Genomic DNA, 19551 nt, shown 5'->3' on the forward strand with positions numbered 1-19551 from the left:
CACAGAGAAACTATTTAGAATATCGTTTAATATATCTAGAATGCAGATTTCAAAAAAATTTAACTTTTTTAAAGAGCCAGTTAGAACAGTGAGAAAACTCATAATATCATAAAATCTGTGGAAAACAACTTTTCAGCAGCAAGAGAATGCAGGAAATCATCAAAACTTTTATTCATCCTGAATTAGCCAATAATCTGTGCACTACAAACTGCCTGTTGAGCTGAACAACAGAGGTCAGAGGAAGAGATCCCAAAAGAATGGATCTCTCTTTAAAGCTACTCTGGCCTATAGCGGCTCTAGACAGCACCCAGAGTTGTAGTGCAATTGTAAACTTTTCTGTTGATATGCAAAGCAGCATGGATTACGTTATGTCCCCATGGTAACACTGCCCCGGCTTTGCAAAAATGTAATGATTAATCATGTTTTCGGACAAAATCATTGTTCCAACATTAACAGAATTTGTGTGTGTGTGTGTGTCGGTGTGTGGTGTGTGTGTGGGTGTGTGTGTGTGTATTTCCCAGGACCAGGGATATATGGTCACTGAATGTGGATCCCTAGTGGTTACCACAGACATTGCAGCTGGGTACAAACCTGACTACCTATTTGTGTAGCTGCTCTCAGACTAGGTCTGTGGAATTTCTGTAATGCTTTTGAAACAAGTTTGAAAGGACATATCTACCTTTGAGGCAGGAAACAAACAGACAATTAGACACTCTGATTCTGTGTGGGCTGCTGCACGTGTTAAAATTATTTTCAGGTAAAATGAGTGGAACACGGCTACAAAAAGTGGAAGCTCAATATGTCCATTAATAAATGACTGCTAACACCTGAACAAGGGATACCTAACACCTGAACATGAACATAAGGAGCTCATCTTAGAGCTGATGGCCTGAAACTACAATGTGCATGGGATATATATAGGCTACACTTTTGTATTGGAGTCCAGCAAAAACAGATTACATGCACTGGATTCTGACAGGTCTAGCAATCTTAAAGATAGGATAGCTTAATGTTAGGATGTGAATGAAGCACACAGAAATCCAATCTACTATTTTGCTTGTCTATGGTGTAGCTTGAATACATATGCAGGGGTACAGGCAGGACTAAGGAGAAGGGTAATTCAATCACAGGCACTCCAGCCTGACACAGATTCACTTTGACAGTTGTGCTTTACCAGTAATTCATCTTACTGAAAACAGACACTTTCCCAACAATAATTTCTTTCAATTCCAATACCTGGCAAAGGGGTGGGTGAAAATGTATTAACAGGTTTTTCATTGGCTAACACCGCCATCCCTTCAGATCGTATCCTATCAAGAGTAAGAATCCTTTTTCTGATGTCCCTGAGAAAGCAAAGGCTACTCATGTAGAAATGTCAAACAGTGAAAAACAGATGGTAATTCCTGCAATTATGCCTTAACTTACAAGTGACCACACTTTTAAACTATATGAACACACAAATGCACACTGACTAGTAGTGGAATGCATAAGTAAACAGTGTGAGGGGGTAGAGCTGTGTGTAGGGGTCCAGATGGGCAGGCAGAGAGGCCTGTCCTGGGAAAGGGCTGTCCCAAACTCATACACCCCTCCTCAGTGCCCCTCTGGCCCTGGGTGCAGGACTGCAGCTAGCCTGCCCTGAGCAGCAGAGGGTTAACTGCACTGCCCAGTCACAGGCGTGAAGTGAAACAATGAAATAATGGCAGCGAGTGAACGCTCAAAGGCAGGGGGCAGGGTGGGTGTGGGAGGGAGGGGGCGCGCCATAGGCTTCTGCAGATGTTGCCGGGCTTCAGCGGGTCACACAATCACACGTATTAGCATTCCTGATAGAGGGAGCCCGGATTAGGGAGCTGAATGCCTTTCTCAACTCTGTCAGAGTTTGAACACGCCGGAGAAGCAGAGCAGAGGGAGAGAAATCCCAGACATGTGGCGAGGAAAGGTGGAGACAAGAGTATAAAAGAAAAAGCACCCTCAGACAGTGTTGAGGAAGGCCAAGCTGACAGAAAGAGCCGGCACAATGTTGAGGGCAGGAGAGAAGTGGAGAGAAAAGCAAACGCAGAGTAAGATTGACAGACAAATTGCGCCAAATTGACTAAAACAGCTAATGAAAGAGTTTAACAAACAGACAATAAAGAGAAATCAAGCATGTGATAATTTAATGGTTTTGTGAGGTTGGCAGAGGGAGTGTATATGTGAAACGAAGATTTCTATTTGTGGCTGAATGAGTGAATGAGCATAGACAAACGGCTTTCTTTCTTCTTTGTATGTCTGGGTGAGCGAGGGAGAGCGAGGAGAGACAAAAGCGTTTCTGAGTGTATGTGTGCTGTCCTGTCCTTTTTTTTTCCCAGGACAGAGGTCTGGAGAGGCCTCATATTTCTGGCTGCTGTCAGGCTGGGGTGAGAGGCAGAGACAGCAAGGGGCAGCTGTTTTCTACGAGGTGCCCTGGCTCCCTCACACACTGCCTTTGATCCAGCTTGGCTTCCTTGGCCTGCCAAGTCTCCCCATGCGTATGTATGTACGAGTATGTGTATGTCAGAGGGGGAACACATGAAAGTGGGGGTGTAATTGGAACAAACGGTGAAACTTAAGTGGTAAAATGAAGTGAGAGGCAACACTAAACCAGGGCTTTTGCTCTCTTCCTCTTTCTTTGTTTTAGCACAAGGCAAATAATTTCACAGGAATGCAGCAGGGCCAGTTTGATATGGTTGTGTATTCAGCAGAGATTTTAGAATATAGAGGAGACAAGTTGATAATAAGACATACTGAACTAACACACACACACACACACACACACGTGTTCAGGAACACTAACTCTGTATAATAAAAGAGGTATTGCTGCAGTTGATTTTTGGTGGACATGGAATAAAAGCAGAATTAGACCAAATCATCTACTGAGGCAAAAACAGTATAAAAACTACAACTAATCCAGTTTCCCAGGCTGTCGCTGACCAAACCCCTTGATCACATGACCAGATGATGCCGTGAGGTCACAAACACAAATTGCTTACACACACATAAAATAGTTTTACTCATTTATTTGAGATTGTGCACTTTTTCACACAATTTTCATAATATTCTTCTCTGTACACACCTTTTAACACAAGGGCTTGGTTGGGGTTTCATTACTACAAATAATATAATTGCTAACAACAGGAAGAGGATAAGAAACTGTTCAATTCACATTTTAGACTATAGCTTTAACAAATAACCTTAGTATGTGGGCTTCACTGCACTATAATTTTATCTAACAGCAGGCATGTCTTTATACAGGTTTCCACCAGGATATATTCTGATAGATATCCTATAGAGTTTATAATATTTCCATTGTATCATGCTGTCATTGGGCTTAGATCCCTGAAAACAAAGGGGAAAAAAAACAGGCAGCAACACCAAAAGCACATAAAAACCATCATATTTGACAGTTAAGGGAGGTGTACCTTTGTCCCCAGCCAATGACTATCAGTGACTCTACAAGTTAATATTTGCTTCTGCCTGCTCATAAATTTGCATTGCATTAGAACCTGACCTAAATGCATTTTTATCACCCAAAGTAATTAGCTGAGCATTAGTTGTAGGAGAGAGAGAGAGAGTACTATGAGGCTGAATCCTTCCTGAATGGGTGGAGGCTAGACAAAAGCTACAGGAGGGATGGCTACAGAGTAAAACAAAGCTGGGCCACCAGATGAAAGAGGAAGTAAACAGGGCCAGAGTGCTGCCTCTTTAATCTACTACATTAACTCCAGCACCACAAGGGGAGGAGCCAGCATGCAGGCAAACGGCAGAGCCACACAAAAGGGGAGTGTCAATGAGGGGGTAATAAGGAAAGACAATGAGTAAACAAGCAGGGGAAGTCCAGGCCTGGCGTGCTAGAAACTCCCTGCTTCTCACTGCCTGGCACACACAAAGGCCCTGCTGTAATTAGCCACCCCAATAGGTTGTTTAGCATTTGCATATAAATGCCCTCAGAGGCAAACGCTAAACACGCTGACACAAGCCATGCCCAAAACAGACGTTCGCCACACCTCTACCCCTCCAGGAGGTCTCAGGGGTCCACTTATGTCGGGGTACCCCCTCCCTTCGCCTTGTACCCACTACAGACAAGCTGGCATCCATTACACAAAATGCGGACAGCGCACCATAGTGCGGGTACTCAGTTCTTGTTTCTAGAGAGATTGTGAAACAGTGTAGCCAGGCTTCCTGTTGAAGGCCCACACAGCCATCTGTCATGTGAAAGTACATTTTAACGTGACCACAGAACTGAGGGTGCAGGTGTCTGCTGTTTTGTCATATATAAATGCTATGTGAAAGACAGGAAAGAACTCATACATAGATACAGTATATCCATAAACGAGCACATGTGCAGGAACACACACACAGAGCTATCCCGAGGAAGCCAGGGGTCTGCAGAGTGTGAGAAATGAGTGTTCTGTCTTGATCAGGGTCAAGACACAGGCTTGTTTAATGTACACTGTCTGGCAGTGCAGCTCTCACAGGGTAGACCAAGCTGGTAGATTAGAGACAGAGACAGAATACATCTACACAAAGTTTAACAACAGTAAATAGCAAACATTCTATCTCTTTTATTTTCTACACTTTCTAAAAATTTCATCCATTATTGTTATACAAACTGTTTTTTCTTGGGAACTATGCCTCAGTTCTACACTTCCTCTTTTGTCTTCTGTTGTTTTGACAATGGCGATTCATGAAAAAAAAAGCAAAAAAAAAAACAACAAAACTATAGAAAGGAAGGAAGTGATGAGACTGGTGTCTGTGCCCTCCTTCCTCCCCCCTGGCCTGACCAGCGCCTCTCTCTTTTCTCTCCTTCCTCCAAACCCATATTCTCTACAGTGTAAACAAAGGCTGTGTCATCTACACACTTGTGCTGCTCCTGGTGCTGCTAGGAGGGAACGAGTATATCCACAGAGCCCCTGCACCATACAAGGGCTACTTCCTGTGTTAATCCTCAGCCCAGAGTGCAATTTTACTGGTCTACTCTCCTTGCAAGAGTTTTCTGAGCTTTTGCTCGTGGCACAGGAAGACCACAGAATGAAAAGCTATCCGCTAGCATTAATAACCTGGTTCTCACCTGCCATGCAGCCTGTTGTTCCCCATCAGGGCATGATCCAACACGAGGAAACACCTGGCTCCAACAAAAAGCAGGCAATAAGAGGAGCCTATTTTACAGCCAACCTCCTCCTGACACAGATACACACCTTGCCTGAGTTGCAGGGACAATGCTGGATCTACAGAGGAGAGGATGCCAAAATCATACCTAATCTATGAAGCAATTTCTTTTATTTCTGTCAAATGCATGTTATTTAGAATGCATCTGGGGGGAAAGTGCTTAAACATTGCTCTGATGGAGAGTAAAAAAGTAGACGAGAGGAAAAGCAGAGCATTTCGTGTCAAAGAATTGGCACTTGGCATGTAAGGTGGAGAAAAACTGTTGTAACAGTCAGTATCCGTTTTGAGCCTAGCTCTTACCTCAGGCTGACTTCCTATATGTGGTCAGGGTGTGTTTTGTTTTACTGTTTCACACAACAATGCTCGCTTGCCATTTGTTACCACCTGAGTAAAACAGAAAAAGTCAAATGTTCCACCCTACATAAAAAAAATAGAAGAAAATGTCACTTTTAATTAAACCTACACTAGAGTGTGGCAGACTTGACACCCAGCAGATGATGGGAAGATGGGATGTTTTAGACTAAAGCCATTATTAGACAATGGTATAATGCTTTTTTCTGTTTGTATTTGGGGACTGAGATTTCACCAGAACACCACCAATTGCTGCATAAAGTAGCCTGGGCCCCCTATATTCATTCATTAAACAGTAGGGAAAATGAATGCCATGGTGACCAGACGAGGCAAATGACGTCACAAAGCCGAGGTCACCAGTCTGTCACGGCCGTCTAGCCCTGTGTCATCCCCATGGGACCTGCCACACCCCCCCCAGCCTAGACCAAATCTCTGCTCTGTGGCACTGAACGTCAGAATGAAAACCAAACAGTCACAGAGGGCTCCGTGTCGAATATGGAAACGCCACGGCACTGTCGCTGTCATGAGACATCAGCCACTGGCCGCAAAACATCGGTCAGAGCATACCCTGCCAGAGAGGTGGGCACCACATGTGGACCAGCAGACAAGTACTGCCATTAAAACTGGATAAATATACATTTTTAGTCACTGTGTTGGTGTATGTGTGTTAGGGAGAAACAGAGAGTATGTCTCCTCCTCCTCAGGCTAAACACACACGCACACTGCACATCTCTAGTTTTCGGTATTGCTGTGTGGGAGTCTGCTTCTCTCTAATCAATTTATTATGAGGCACCGGGGTCCTTATGTTTGTTCATTTAACACAGGAAAAATGAGAAAGAGCATTTGTTTTAGGTACAGTGAGACCCAAAGAGGAAACCACACATGTTTTCAGGAGGAGGGCAGGTGGAGAGAGGAGAGGAGAAGGGTGAGGCACATAAGACAGAGACACCCTTCAGAATAATGTAGAGGTGTAATATTGTGGCTTTGAGGAAATGTTGGTTAAATTGCAGTTTGGTGTAACATTTAATGCAGTCTGTATGACACCTGGCATAAATGGTTTACACTCGGGACAGTGCCAATTACGATTCAGCCAATCAGAAATCTTTCATAAATCCACTGACATGCTCACCGCAACAGCTAGATGCTTATTTGACGAGATGAAATGGGATGGTGACAGACGCACATGCAGTATATCTTCTTTTTAATTACAATGTCTGCAGAGGTGGGACTCTGCTATAAACAATCATCTGTGCAATCAAAACACAATACCACCAAGACTATGCATTATAACAGTACATTCTCAAACTGAAAAATAAAATGATCATGCACAGTATTTGTATCATTATTGCTAGTAATACAACTGAGAAAAACTGCAAATATTATAACAGTGCATGGCTTCAGAACCAGGGTATCTAATATCATTCATTCAGCAGCGATGACAGCGTTGCTTCTTCTTCTTTGTTCGATTTGATAATGACTACCAGGTGGTCAGATCGGCCTAAATATTTACTGGCATTCACAGAGGCGGACACACGCTCACAGAGCATAACAAAAAAAGAATACCATTACCATTCTGCTGAATGTAAAGCTCTAATAAATGCTTAAAATAATTCTAATAGATCATTAAAAATATAAAATGTGTATATATAGATTGTGTTTTTTTTGAGAACAGTTAGCACTTTCTCAGTCACTTCTAACACTGTAAGTGCTAATAGGTCCTTCACTGTCTTTATTCTAATATTATATATTCCGATCATATGTATTTTGTGTCTGTATACAAAACACTAACACAGGTCAAAATGCACTAAAATACTCAATATAATACTATTGATAATACTATTTACTACTTTAATAATACTAATTATAGGAGTTTAGTATGTGATTAACATGCACTTACCAACCAAAAAGAAAAAAAAAAGATGTGAGCTTAATCTCACATAAGTAAATAATAAAAAGGCAAGCTCTGCATGAGTAATGAAAATGGGTGATTATAACAAAATAACAATGTGCACACATACTGTACACTGCACACAGAGAGATACCCATGTGTTAGTAGAAAAAAAGAAAATATAACGGCAGAAGCTCGAGGAGAGCTGACATCAGAGAACTACGGAGGCTACAGCACTTAGAGGCCATTTTATTGCTTTGCTGTGGTCAAGTGAGGTGCACCGAGCTCAATTCCACCACAACAATGGCAAAGAGGGCCGCAGAGACAAAAGAGGGCTATCCCTGCTTCTTAACCCCTTCACTACTGGCAGATCAGTCGCCTGGGGCACTAAGCGAACAACCACCTCAGGAGAAGCAAGGGGAATGACAAATGGCAAGTCGCAACTTATATACCTACTATATACCTACTGTATGACAACAGCTCACGCACACATTTTGTGAGCTACACAGTAAAAACAATACATGCACACGGACCCTATAAGAATCTATCAATAGGCAGATGTCGGCTGCTTTTGCTGACCAGGAAGAAGCAGCCGGTAGCTTCACCTCAGCCCTGTCTCACACTGAATTACACTGCAGTCTGCTCTCTATGTCTTTCCATCTCTGCCCCTCCCTCTCCTTCTCTCTTCCCTCTCTCTCTCTCGCTCTCTCTCCTCCACTGGGAACATGGACAGGCTACTACACATTTGCAAGTGAATTACACTTTTTGTTGAGATTTTTTTTGTGAGTGTGTGAATTGTAAAAATGGGGACGAGGGTGTGAGAGGGAAAGGGTGCTCCTGCCATCGCTCTTTTCTTTTCTTCTCTCTATAATCCTGAGGAGGATAAGCTGTGAGGTACACAGAGAGGAAGTGCCATAGACCTGCTGGGGTCCAGCACATGCTAGCAGTACATTCCTGCAGCCCAGCTATCATACACACGTATAGACAGATACAGACTAAAACCTTCTCAGGCACACATATCTACTCGTTGTCACAGTTAGAGTGGAGTGGACGCTGTGCGTACATCGGAAGGAAATTGAAATCAGTATGACCTAAATTTGAAACAAAAGATGAGCTTTAACTGCAATTTGAAGACAGAAATAAAATATTGTCATATTTGGAAAAAAAAACAATGCACATATGCAACTGTAAAAAGCAACAAAATGTACTGTCAAACACAATCGATCTGTCAATCTGTTATCTATCTGTCTGCACAATTGTTAGTACCAAGCATGTCTTGGGAGTAGCAGAGGAGAATGAGTGGCATAGAGAAAAGGAGTTATGGAGTCTATAGCTGTATAATGTTCATATCACTTTCACATAACTCTATCTGGCCTTTAAAACCAGCCCCAGCCCACTGACCGATAGAAAAGCTGAGAAGATGACAGCGTGATTATACAAACACACGCAACGTGTTTCGTGTTAATACAAGCCGTGATGTTGCATCGTCTGGTGACCTGGCTGTAAATTAGTGACGAGGAAAAATGACACGCTAAAAGTTGGAAACACATCACCTGACTACACTGACACATGTCCTCTATTGTATGAAATGTAATTTCTTCATATGAATAAAATTATTTTAACTGCAAATGGTGAGTACACAATGTTTTTTAAATTTGAATTATATTAAATGTTAGGTTAAAATATGTAATGCAATAAATAATATGGAGGCAGGAGCTATGCAAGTGTCAATATTTTAAACCTGTCACACACTCTCACACTCTCTCTCTTTGTGACACACACACACATACACACACACTTACATTTCAGCTACACAATGCAGATTTCACAGACACAGATAAACAATGCAAGGGCAGTTATCACTCCACGGAGCACAGTAACATAGAGGAAGAGGAAGAGGATGACAAAGAAATAGGGGAGGATAAAAAGACGGCGTGTGTGTCGTCAGAGTCATAGGCCAGAGGGGCCCATGTATTGTTCCAGGGCTCAGTGTGGGGAGAGAAAGGCGACCTGGGCCGCCTCTGTCTAAGCGTCCTCCATGTTTTATGCATTCTGTCCTTTGTGATGATAAGCGCCAGTGCGGAGGGTGGAATGCTGGCCTCCAGGGTCCAAGAGAGGGGCTTATGGGGGGCTGGAGTGCAGCTAGGTTCAATTTTGCAGCCCTTGGAATGGTCCCTGTCATCCCTGCCTTGCCCGCGTGTAGGCATATGTAGCCTATACAGACACGAAACCGTTGTTTCTCCCATCTCTGAACACTAGAGCTAGCTGCTGCTGCCCCAAATAGGATATATACACAGTCAGTTGTAGCCGCTATGTTACACAAACACTAACACATACACACACACACTCAGCTTTTCCGATACTGCCAGCCCAGGACAGGCATGCATCACACAGGTCCTCGATTCACAGTCGACAGAACCTAGAAATACAACAGTCTTTATCAATGTTACCACGCTGCTATCTAACAAACAGTCTTGTTTGCTACAAAACTGATATTGTACATTTATTACAGAAGCAATATTGAAATTCTAGTCAAGGACCCAGAGCCATACACACATATTATAACCCCTGTTCCACGACTACAACAGCATTTATTTGTTGTTAGAAATGGAATACAAATTTGCATTACATATTATTGTGCTCTATTCTATCACAGCTTGAGAATTTCCTTCAGAGAGGAGAGAACGTCAAAATAGAACCCATACTTTTCCTTTTACACATATTACTGAATGGAAAATATATATTTTTTCTTTCTCCGTATCTCAATTCTCTGTATAACTGCTGGATAATCAGAGCAATGTTGTATTATCACAGCATAGGTCTGATGTGATTTGTCTGAATTTGAAAACTGGTTTAGATTTTTGGAAACAGTTCAAAATTAATAAAAAAATAATGACTATAAACACAAACGTCTATCATAACAAGGCCTTGACGTGGCACATTCAAAAGAAATTTGATTTTCATAATGCCAGTATACACACAAATCAGAGTACGGCTGTTCGCACACACATGCAGACACATGCGCATTTTCTCAGACATAAATCTAGTCTACCACAATGATTTAACCGAGATTGTTAACACGATAATATATTGTGAAAAAGCAAACCACAAAAATCCCTGCCAACTTCACTTCAAATAAGATAAAAGGGTGACACTGAAGAAGAAGAAAAGCTCAAATGAAGACAGAGAGGGGAATTTTAGAGAAAATGGGTGCTTTCTGTGGATAAAAAGGAGTCCTTTTGGACACTCAGGGCTGCTGGGATTAAGGATCAGGTTCAGCATTCATGCACACCAAAAGCACACACACACTCACACCCACACACACACACACACCTGAGCATGACAGTCATCTCTTCCACTCTCCCTTCCCACTTTCTCGCTCACCCCTGTACAGAGCCGAGATCCCGCCCCCCGCCTGCTCCTTTATAATAGCATGGCAAGTACACTGGCCTCGGCTGCAGGACAACTGGAAGAACGGGTCCTTGCTGCACGACCTTGCATATTCAAAACCACACGTCAGACTCAAAGCCATCATCTGTCGACTACCCTCATCTACACATGTCCATACAGCTAATGGCTGAGACAGACACATTCTTTCTGATTTCCTGATTTCAGTGAAGAGGCATCCACACAAAGGTAGACCTATTCGCATTTATAATGCTCTGCCTCGAATAGAGCAAACGGTACACAATAAAAGGAATAAATTTTAATGGACTGATTACCATTTATTAAAATACAATATAAACAATAATAATTTCTTTAATAAATTCCATTTACAGAAGACAGAAAATCATTCTATATTTTGCTTAGGAGAGCATAACTAGGTTGATTTTTTGTGTTTTGTGTGCATAGACTAAAGCATGTTAAATCTTCCATGTATGGCCTAAGCCTACTGGCAACCCAAAGAGGGCTCTCTCCGACTGAGGACATGACAGTTAGCTCCCCCTCTGTGCCGGTGCCAGTGCCCGAGCACGGAAAGGTGGGAGTTAAGGAGGGAGATATGCAGAGACACATTGAGAATGAGATGGAAAGAGAGAGGGGGAGAGAGAGATGAGACGAGAGACGAGAAGAAGAGAGAGATGGAGAGAGAAACTGACGAGAGAGAGAGAGAGGCACAGTGAGAGGAGGAGAAAGGGTTATGACAGCCAGAGGCGCTGTCTCCCATTTCTCTGTGTTACCCCCAAACCATGAAACGAGCCTATCCATGACGACTGCTACTCCCTTTATCTCATTTCCCCAACTGGAAGTGCTATTCCTGTCCATACAGTCGAATGACATCTGAATATACCTGTCATTGAATATGGTAATAGAGGGGGGACTAAGTACAAACAGTGGACAACCGTTTTGTTGTTGTGTAGGATCAGCAGCAACTGCACATCTCCACAGTAACAACTGTCATCACATCACAGCTTTACCACACCAAATATTTTCTTCATGATATGAATAACAATCACAACAGAAACATCACACTGGGAGCAATTCTACCATATGCACTTAGATGATTAATCATATGACTGGAATCATGTTCAGTCACTAAATGTAGAGCACAACCATCACAAATAAACAAAGGTGCTTTTTTTTTTAAATAATTTTGATTTTAACAGATAAAGAATTTTGTCATATGTCTAACACATTAAAATAACATGTTTACAATTTAGTATATTTTTTGTGTCACCATGTATGTAACAGTTTGAAACAGATGCCTGATGACACAAAAATATATGGAAGCAATTCCAAATATATTAAGGCAAATTCTAATGAAATTAATTTGAATAATCAGATGTGTGAAATATTTTTCATTTATTCTTGACAGTGTGACATACTATTCTCCTATTTTTTCCTTGTGGTAAATAAACTAACCTATGTGTTTCAATTCAGATAAATATGTTTTTTTTTAACAATAAAAAACAATATGAAAATCTAGCCTTGATAAACATATTAAGAAAAAGGAAAGAAAGAGCTCTGACAACAAGCAATTACTTCAGAATTAAATTTTTCAGTTTTCAGTTATTTTTCAAAAACAATGTGTGGTAAAAACATCACTCTGGTGGCACTTTAACAGCTCACAGTTCTCATGAACGCAATACTTCCAGTACCACACTCAGGGATGAGCATGAGATAATACAGTTAGCTACACCAAACAACACCTGACAAACACATATTTGAAATAGAATACATAGAAATAAAGCCAATGACATTCCTATACCTTTGGCAGGAATTGTTATAATTAAACATAAATATGACAATGAGACAAGACAGGAAAATCAGACAGGTGAGATGACAGTAAACATTTCTGCTGTCTTTGTTTTGTAACAGAAGACGGAGAGAGAGGGAGGAGGAAGAGGAGAGGAGTGTTACTGTCAGACAAGGGAGGAAGGGAGATCACTCGAGTTTTGGCACAGCAGCTACCTGCCTTATACACTATAACACCTTTGAGCTTCTAATCAGTGGAATCTAAAAACACACACAATTTACTGTTGCAGACACACACAAAAATACTGGAGTAGAGAACTATATAACAAAACAAAAAGAGGAAGGAGCTAAATATGAATATTATCACAGATTTTAAATAATCAGCAAGAATGCCAGTTTCCCCTCTTTCTCCCACTGCTAATCTCTTTCCTCTTTGCTCCTCTCCAGTCTGAAAGGTAGGGATCTGTTTATCTGACCTCTTCCCCTGATTCCTCCTCTATGGCCCATGGCTATCTGACCCCTTCCACCCAACCCCCTCAATACTCCCACCCTCAGCCCCACGGTTTTTTTTTTCTTCCTTTCTCTCTCTGCCTGACAGCCTTAACGTTTTGTTTTATCAAACCTGTTACCAGTCTATTTTTGTCTCTCCCATCCTAAACTAAAGTCAAAGTCTTAATCCTGCAGATGCTGACAACCACAAGTGCTTTGTTTGGCTCCCCAAAACATATCAGCAACTTCCGTCACCCTTTTCTCCCCCAGCCAGACCCACTCTCTCCCCCATCATCCCTCGGCTGTTTGCGCGGGGGTTTCCTCTCTTTCTTTTTTATCTCTGCACTCACTCCATGACCCTTGTTCCCCCTGTTTCTTGCTGTCTGACCTACCCCTCCACCCACACACACACACAGAGCTTATCACCCCCCCTTTCTGTTTCCCCCAATGGTACACATATCCTATCCTTGCCTCTGCTCGCTTGCAAAACCTCTTTTATCCTCTTTCTTTTTCCCCGTCTGTATGTCGCGAAAAATATCCAAGACTGACTTAAAATTCTCGCAGCCCTTTCCTGGCTGCATGCAGCTCCATTACATCCGAAAAGTAGTCGCTATTTTTTGATCATATTTGTGGAGATTTTCGGCATGCAGTTACACCTAAACGTCAAGATAACAGCTGCCTTTTACGTTCTCTTTTATTTTTTCCGATCAGATCCATTTTTGGGCGACATTGGTAACAATGCAGGCCGGTTATAGGCGGTAATAAACTATATTTTTTTGGGGGGAAAAGGCCCATTCTCGCTCACACAGGCTGTCTTTTTTTATGCAAGCCTCGTTTTGTGTTTTCCTCCGAGAATTCAGCCTATTCTATTTTTGGGTCTGTGGAAGATATCTTGTAGTTTAAACTTTTTTTTTTCTGTAAATCCTACAAATGTTAACTGGCTAAGCGTCTACTAAATGCATGCAGTGACCTATAGGTTTAGCCTGGACCATACTTTTAAGTTTCCGGCAGTAACTTCGGAATGATTATGTCTGCTTAAGGTCAGACTAATAGGGCAATGTCTTGTTTTCATTCCGGTCAGCATTTCTCGGGGAGAGAAAAAAGAAAAAGAAAAAGGAAAATGTTCTCTTGAAAGTCAGATACGGTAGCCAAGTAGTTCGAGGCAGCAGATACAGCCTGCCTGTGTCTTTCCCTAAAACCACATGTCGGTTCTCTCTGAAAACGCAGCTCAGACTCTCAGGCTGTCCGTGTACAAGGTCCTGCTGATCCGCTCTTGTCATGAAGGAGACCCGGGGCTTCGTTTTTCCCTCAACACACCACATTCGCACAACACACACGCACACACACGCTCGCAAAAAACACAATCTCTACCCCCCCCCGCCCCCCACCTCTTCGCGCGCACACGCACAACACACACATGTCGATCGATTTGCATGTGACTTCGTCGGGGAATGAGCGAGAATCCACTTAAAAACAAACGCTTTTTCAAAAGAGAGCAAACAGCCATGAAAAATAAAAGAGAAAAAAGATGGACAAAGTGGGGGTAAAGAGGGAAAAGTGGTAGCTGTAGAGGAACTAAAGACAGGGCGGAGGGATTGCACATTTCACAGAGAGAGAGACGTGTCGGAGAAGAACCAAAAATGTGTTTATCCAGAAGAGGATTTTATAAGCATACGACGGTGCCGAACCCCCCCTGGATGTGGCAAGTGTCAAATCTGTCCAAATTAGAACAAAAACAAAGCGAGAGATGTTCGCTTTCGCCCGGACGCACACGGACCCACAGGCTGGACTTGGAGCTCCTTTTCTGGGCTGCGCTCGTGTGGAGCTGCCGCTGCCCTTCGTCCGCTCAACACAGCCCCTCTCTTACTGCATCTGTGCCTCAAAAACACGTTTCTCGACACCCATAAGCCCTCTATACCTTTTCCCGATCCCACCGAAATGCACATATTTGTTTTAAAACCGTGTTTTTCTGCGGTCAACTGCTTGGAGAAGGATCGCTTGTCTTGCCCATTTCTTATCTTCCATTCATGAGGAGGAGAGGACGAACGCTGATGTAAACACAGGTAACGATACAAATAGAGAGAGAGAGAAAAAAGAAATCGAGAATAAAAGCAAACTACTTGCATGAAAATGAACTTGTGATCGCCAGTCATTTCTCACAATGTGAGAATAGCCAGCTCCGCTACACGTAAAACTACGAACAGATAGGGAAAGAGATTCAGATAAGTCTACAGCGAAAAGAATAGGATCGTGGAAACAGAGGAAAAGAGACAAACGCAAAGTTGAAACTTACAATTTCTCGCTGCCGCTTTGTGATCCTCGCTTTTTAATCCAGTATTGAGATGATTTAGCTAAAGATCCCATCAAGGCAGTCTCCTTTTGGTCAGTTTGCGCTTAGGGTGGCAAAAGAAAGATCATTGTTGTTGCGGAGTGTAAAAAAAACGAAGTAGGTACTATTAGTTGTTAAAGGCAATATAAAAATAATTTGGATGCAAAGCAGGCGATGAGTCTTGTGTTAGAGGGAGCGAGGAAGAGGTGAAAGTGAGATCTGATGATTGAAAAGAAAAAACTCTTTGGATCTTTATTCCTGCTAATTAGTTTCCTGCAAAAAATGGCTGTGATTAATTCAGTGCGCATGTGCTTCATTACACAGGCACGAAGGGAAGGGCTAATTAGCCGCCTTCTGGATCAATAAGATTCAGCAAAGGAGAGAGCTCGGGAGAGAGAGGGAGGGAGGGAGGGAGAAAGAGGAGGGAGGGAGGGATGGATGGATAGATACAAGTAGAAAAAGAGGAAAGTAATGATCAGGAATTGAAAATATGGAATTAAGAACAGCGCAAAGTAAGAGTTTGATTAGACGGAAGACAGTGAAAGTTAATACTGGAGCAGGCAGCCGCAGCGGGCAGAGCCCGACGCTACAGGCACGGCTTTTCCTCCGCTCTTTTTCACTTTTTGAAACGTTTTGTCCCGTTTTTTTTGCTTTTTAAAATGAAAGATATGCACATACTTTGGCCACTATACGTACACATGCGATCATGCTTTATTTTACTCTGTCTCTTTCAACCTAAGTCTGTCATTTTAGTCGAGTCCTAAGCTGCATACAGGGCTCTTTCTACACTTAGTTTATAGTCTACGTTTGAACAACTTATTGAAATACATAACTGAGTTACGGCGGCTGTAGTGACTAAACTGGAAATGTGATATTCTTCAGCATAGCATACTTGTAATTACGCAAACAACCGTCGCGTTTGTAAACAACTAAAAACAAACACTTGCCAAAAAAAATTAATAAAATCAAAGCATGTTTAAAGCGATTTCTACATGTATGCAAAACTGTACAGTAACAGCACCATAGGTTATAGGCTGCCACGGTGTAGGCTACTATTGTAATCTGCAATGAACAGAGCTTATTGTAAGTACAGTGGCACCTGGCTATTATAAGAGCTGACAACGTATTTTTATTGGTAAATATATATTTTAAGCATTAAGAGAAAAAACAAAAACACTGGCTCCCAGACAGAAGTTGGCATTAAATAGTCCCTGGTGCGAAGCTTCAATTTTTTTACTTTGATAAACTCCACATGATTCAACCTGTACACAGCATTTAGGGAAATCTCCTAGTGTTTTTATGTTTATATTGCATTAAAATATCAATTTAACGCTGGTAGGCTGAATGATAAGAGAGGACTAAGGACTGTTTTAATAAAACTTAGTGCAATGTGTTCCTCAACTCACACATTAGTGTGTGTGCATTTGAATAAAACAGTAAAATTAAGAGCCATAGCTACATTTTAAAAAGAGAAATTCAGCTTTGTAAAATATGACATAGATGAAAGTGTGACGCAGAGGATGTGAAAGACGTGTCGTTTTTTACAGTTACTGTCAGCCCTAAATATCTATCTAAGTTAAAACTCGGGATGATACTTTATAACACTATTGTAATATAAAATAAACTAATTGTTTTAATGACGTGAGGGTATCCACAGCACAAAGGTTTAAATAATTTCCAGTGAAATTGGGAACCTCCTGAGGGCTTGCTTTGTGTTAGTACAGTATGCAAAGCAAGTTCAGCTTTTTTTTTTTTAAATAGATACTTGTTGAAGCTTCATTGTACCCTATATGGGTGTGCCAATTTATTTAAATTTTTATAATATGTATCGCGGGTGTTTAGAAAATATAAATAGGTTTATACTTCTTCCCCAGCACACCAGTGAATGACTTGTGGCTGTAGCACAGATGGGGTGATCAGGAAACAGGTTATCGGGACATCTATTACGAAACTGGTGGGAACACGTTGTCAATACGTGTAGGTTCTCTAAAATAATGATGACACTATAAATGTGTGACAAGTTGAAAGTGTTGTATCAAGGCGTTTGGTCAGCTCCGGCCTGTGTGCATTACATTTGCTTTGGAGTGATAGATATTGTGGTATTATGACCAGAAGCCCAGTGTCTCGTCTCATTTTTGATACGTTTCTGATTAGGAATTTCTAAATGCCTTCCTGATCAATACTACCTTAAATTTGTTAAGGTTCTCTAACGTTTGTTTTTCTTAATAATCTCTCCGTAAAGCACTTTGCCTCTGTTACTGATGTCCTCTCGTTTCCTCCGAATGAAAAGACTGTATTGCAAAAATCAACCTTTGAGTCTCTCAGTGCTCTTTGTTATGATAATTTTATTGTTGATTCTCCGAGGAAATGGACAATCCCTCACTCTCAGTATGCACACTTTCTGTGCAAACAGCTCCATATAGAGTCCTGGTCCACTGAATACAAGTAGCAGCTTTCACTGATCACATAACGTGCTATGTTTATTGAAACAATACGGATTTGAAAGTCTGCGCCTATACAGTGAATTCCGATACAGACTTGATAGTTAAATGGCACATATAGTCGAATCCAAACATTTTCCAAACATGCTATAGAACTTCAAGTAGCCATTACACAATATTGTATCAGAGATAAGCCATAACTGGGATAATAAAACGGCCAGAGATATTTGATTTTTTTCTGCAGACGTGTGTTGGACAGAAATGCATGGCACAGATAAATACCTGTTTTTATTTTGCTAAGATTGCACACAACTGGTATGTTAAGCAGCCTCCTGTGATGTTGTGGTGGCCAGGATGGCTGATGAAATATCTAGGCTATATTTTATATTTTCCAAAGGCCTTTGACTTAAAGGTTAGAAGGGTTATGAAAACCCCATGGGACGCGGCGTTTCAACAGATCCAATAGCATATATCCCTTAGAAAAGGCTATGAAAATCAAACTTCTTATATTGTAGCCTATATGACCAAGACCCAACTCCCCCTCTCCATCGCTCTCTCTCTCTCCCTGCTGCTAAAATATAGCCTATGGTATGCTGTAACACGGCTTTTCCTCAGCACTTGCCTTCCATGAGCCGAGGCAGGCACTGATACCTGTTTTTAAGCAATGTAGCATCTGCTGTATAGCATTCCTCTCTCAGAAAAACAAGAAAACTGCATCGCCCCGTCGAACAGCTCGCATTTTTGCAGTGTGAGAGGCAGACTGCAGGAATCTCGAGGATTTGTGCGTGTCTGCTCTCTCGGGAAGAAGAGATTGTAAAAATGAATAGGTTGAAAATAACGTGCGAGAGGAGTTAAAGGGGCTACGAGATAATAAAAGAGTCTGGTGTAATTTGAGGCTTGTAGGAGGAAGCTGTGAGCCAGTCAGTCGCCTAAAGCCTAACAATGCAAACTTCAATTTACAAATTTATGCAAAGGCCTGATTGACATTACTCCATCAGTGACCATGAGTTGGGAGGGTTTAGGTGTAGTGTCTTAAAGTAAAAGAAGCCATGCTCAGGGAGCCAGTACGGAGGCCTTGTGCTTTCAGGGCCTATGCATCGCTGAAAGGGGTGAGAAAAGGGGGGGGGGGGGTTTGGACACCAGAGGTCCTGAAGCTTTTGTGTTACCAGCGTTCAATTGCACCTCTCTGTGGGAAGGATAACTGTCCACGTGCCAGCCTCAATAGGCATACATCGATGAGTGGCATTGCAAATTCAACACAACCTGTGGCTATGACAGCCCGTGGATATGACAAAGAAAGGCAGAGTAGCTTAAAATGCAAAATTCTGCGTAGATGTGGGGCGCATGAAAGCCCTTGACCATCACCAGAACTGCAAGGAACAAAACAGTGTGTTCAAACAGAGGGCAGAGCCCCATAATCGTCCCTAACGTTGCCTGCATCGTTGCTCTGTGATGAAGAACTTCGCAGACCCATGTGCACTACTTGTCAACGTTTAGGAACATTTATTTTAATGCATTCAAATTAAATTAAATTTGACTTTATGTTATTTTATTTACATATCAGCCACTGTGTGTGTGTGTGTACGTGTGCGCGCGTAGGCATGCACGCGCAATCCCAGACATAGCACAAAGGGAAACAGAGGAAATGAGCAGGGGTGAAAGTATTTAAAGATAAAAGC

The 19551-nt window shown here is 41.9% G+C and overlaps 1 protein-coding gene across 3 annotated transcripts in view; it reads right to left on the bottom strand.

Annotated features, from left to right (window-relative positions):
• zfhx3 (zinc finger homeobox 3) overlaps positions 1-15745 on the bottom strand; it is a 139544-nt gene extending 123799 nt beyond the window's left edge. For all 3 annotated transcript variants that reach the window (XM_035682186.1, XM_035682185.1, XM_035682184.1), the window contains exon 1: positions 15396-15745. The gene's annotated coding sequence lies outside the window, so the exon portion shown is untranslated. The remainder of the gene's footprint in view (positions 1-15395) is intronic.
• Between the last annotated feature and the right edge of the window lie 3806 nt (positions 15746-19551).

The sequence above is a fragment of the Morone saxatilis genome, unplaced genomic scaffold (assembly GCF_004916995.1).
Source record: "Morone saxatilis isolate NCDOM2014 unplaced genomic scaffold, NCSU_SB_2.0 Contig11, whole genome shotgun sequence".
Classification (NCBI taxonomy): Eukaryota; Metazoa; Chordata; class Actinopteri; family Moronidae; genus Morone; species Morone saxatilis.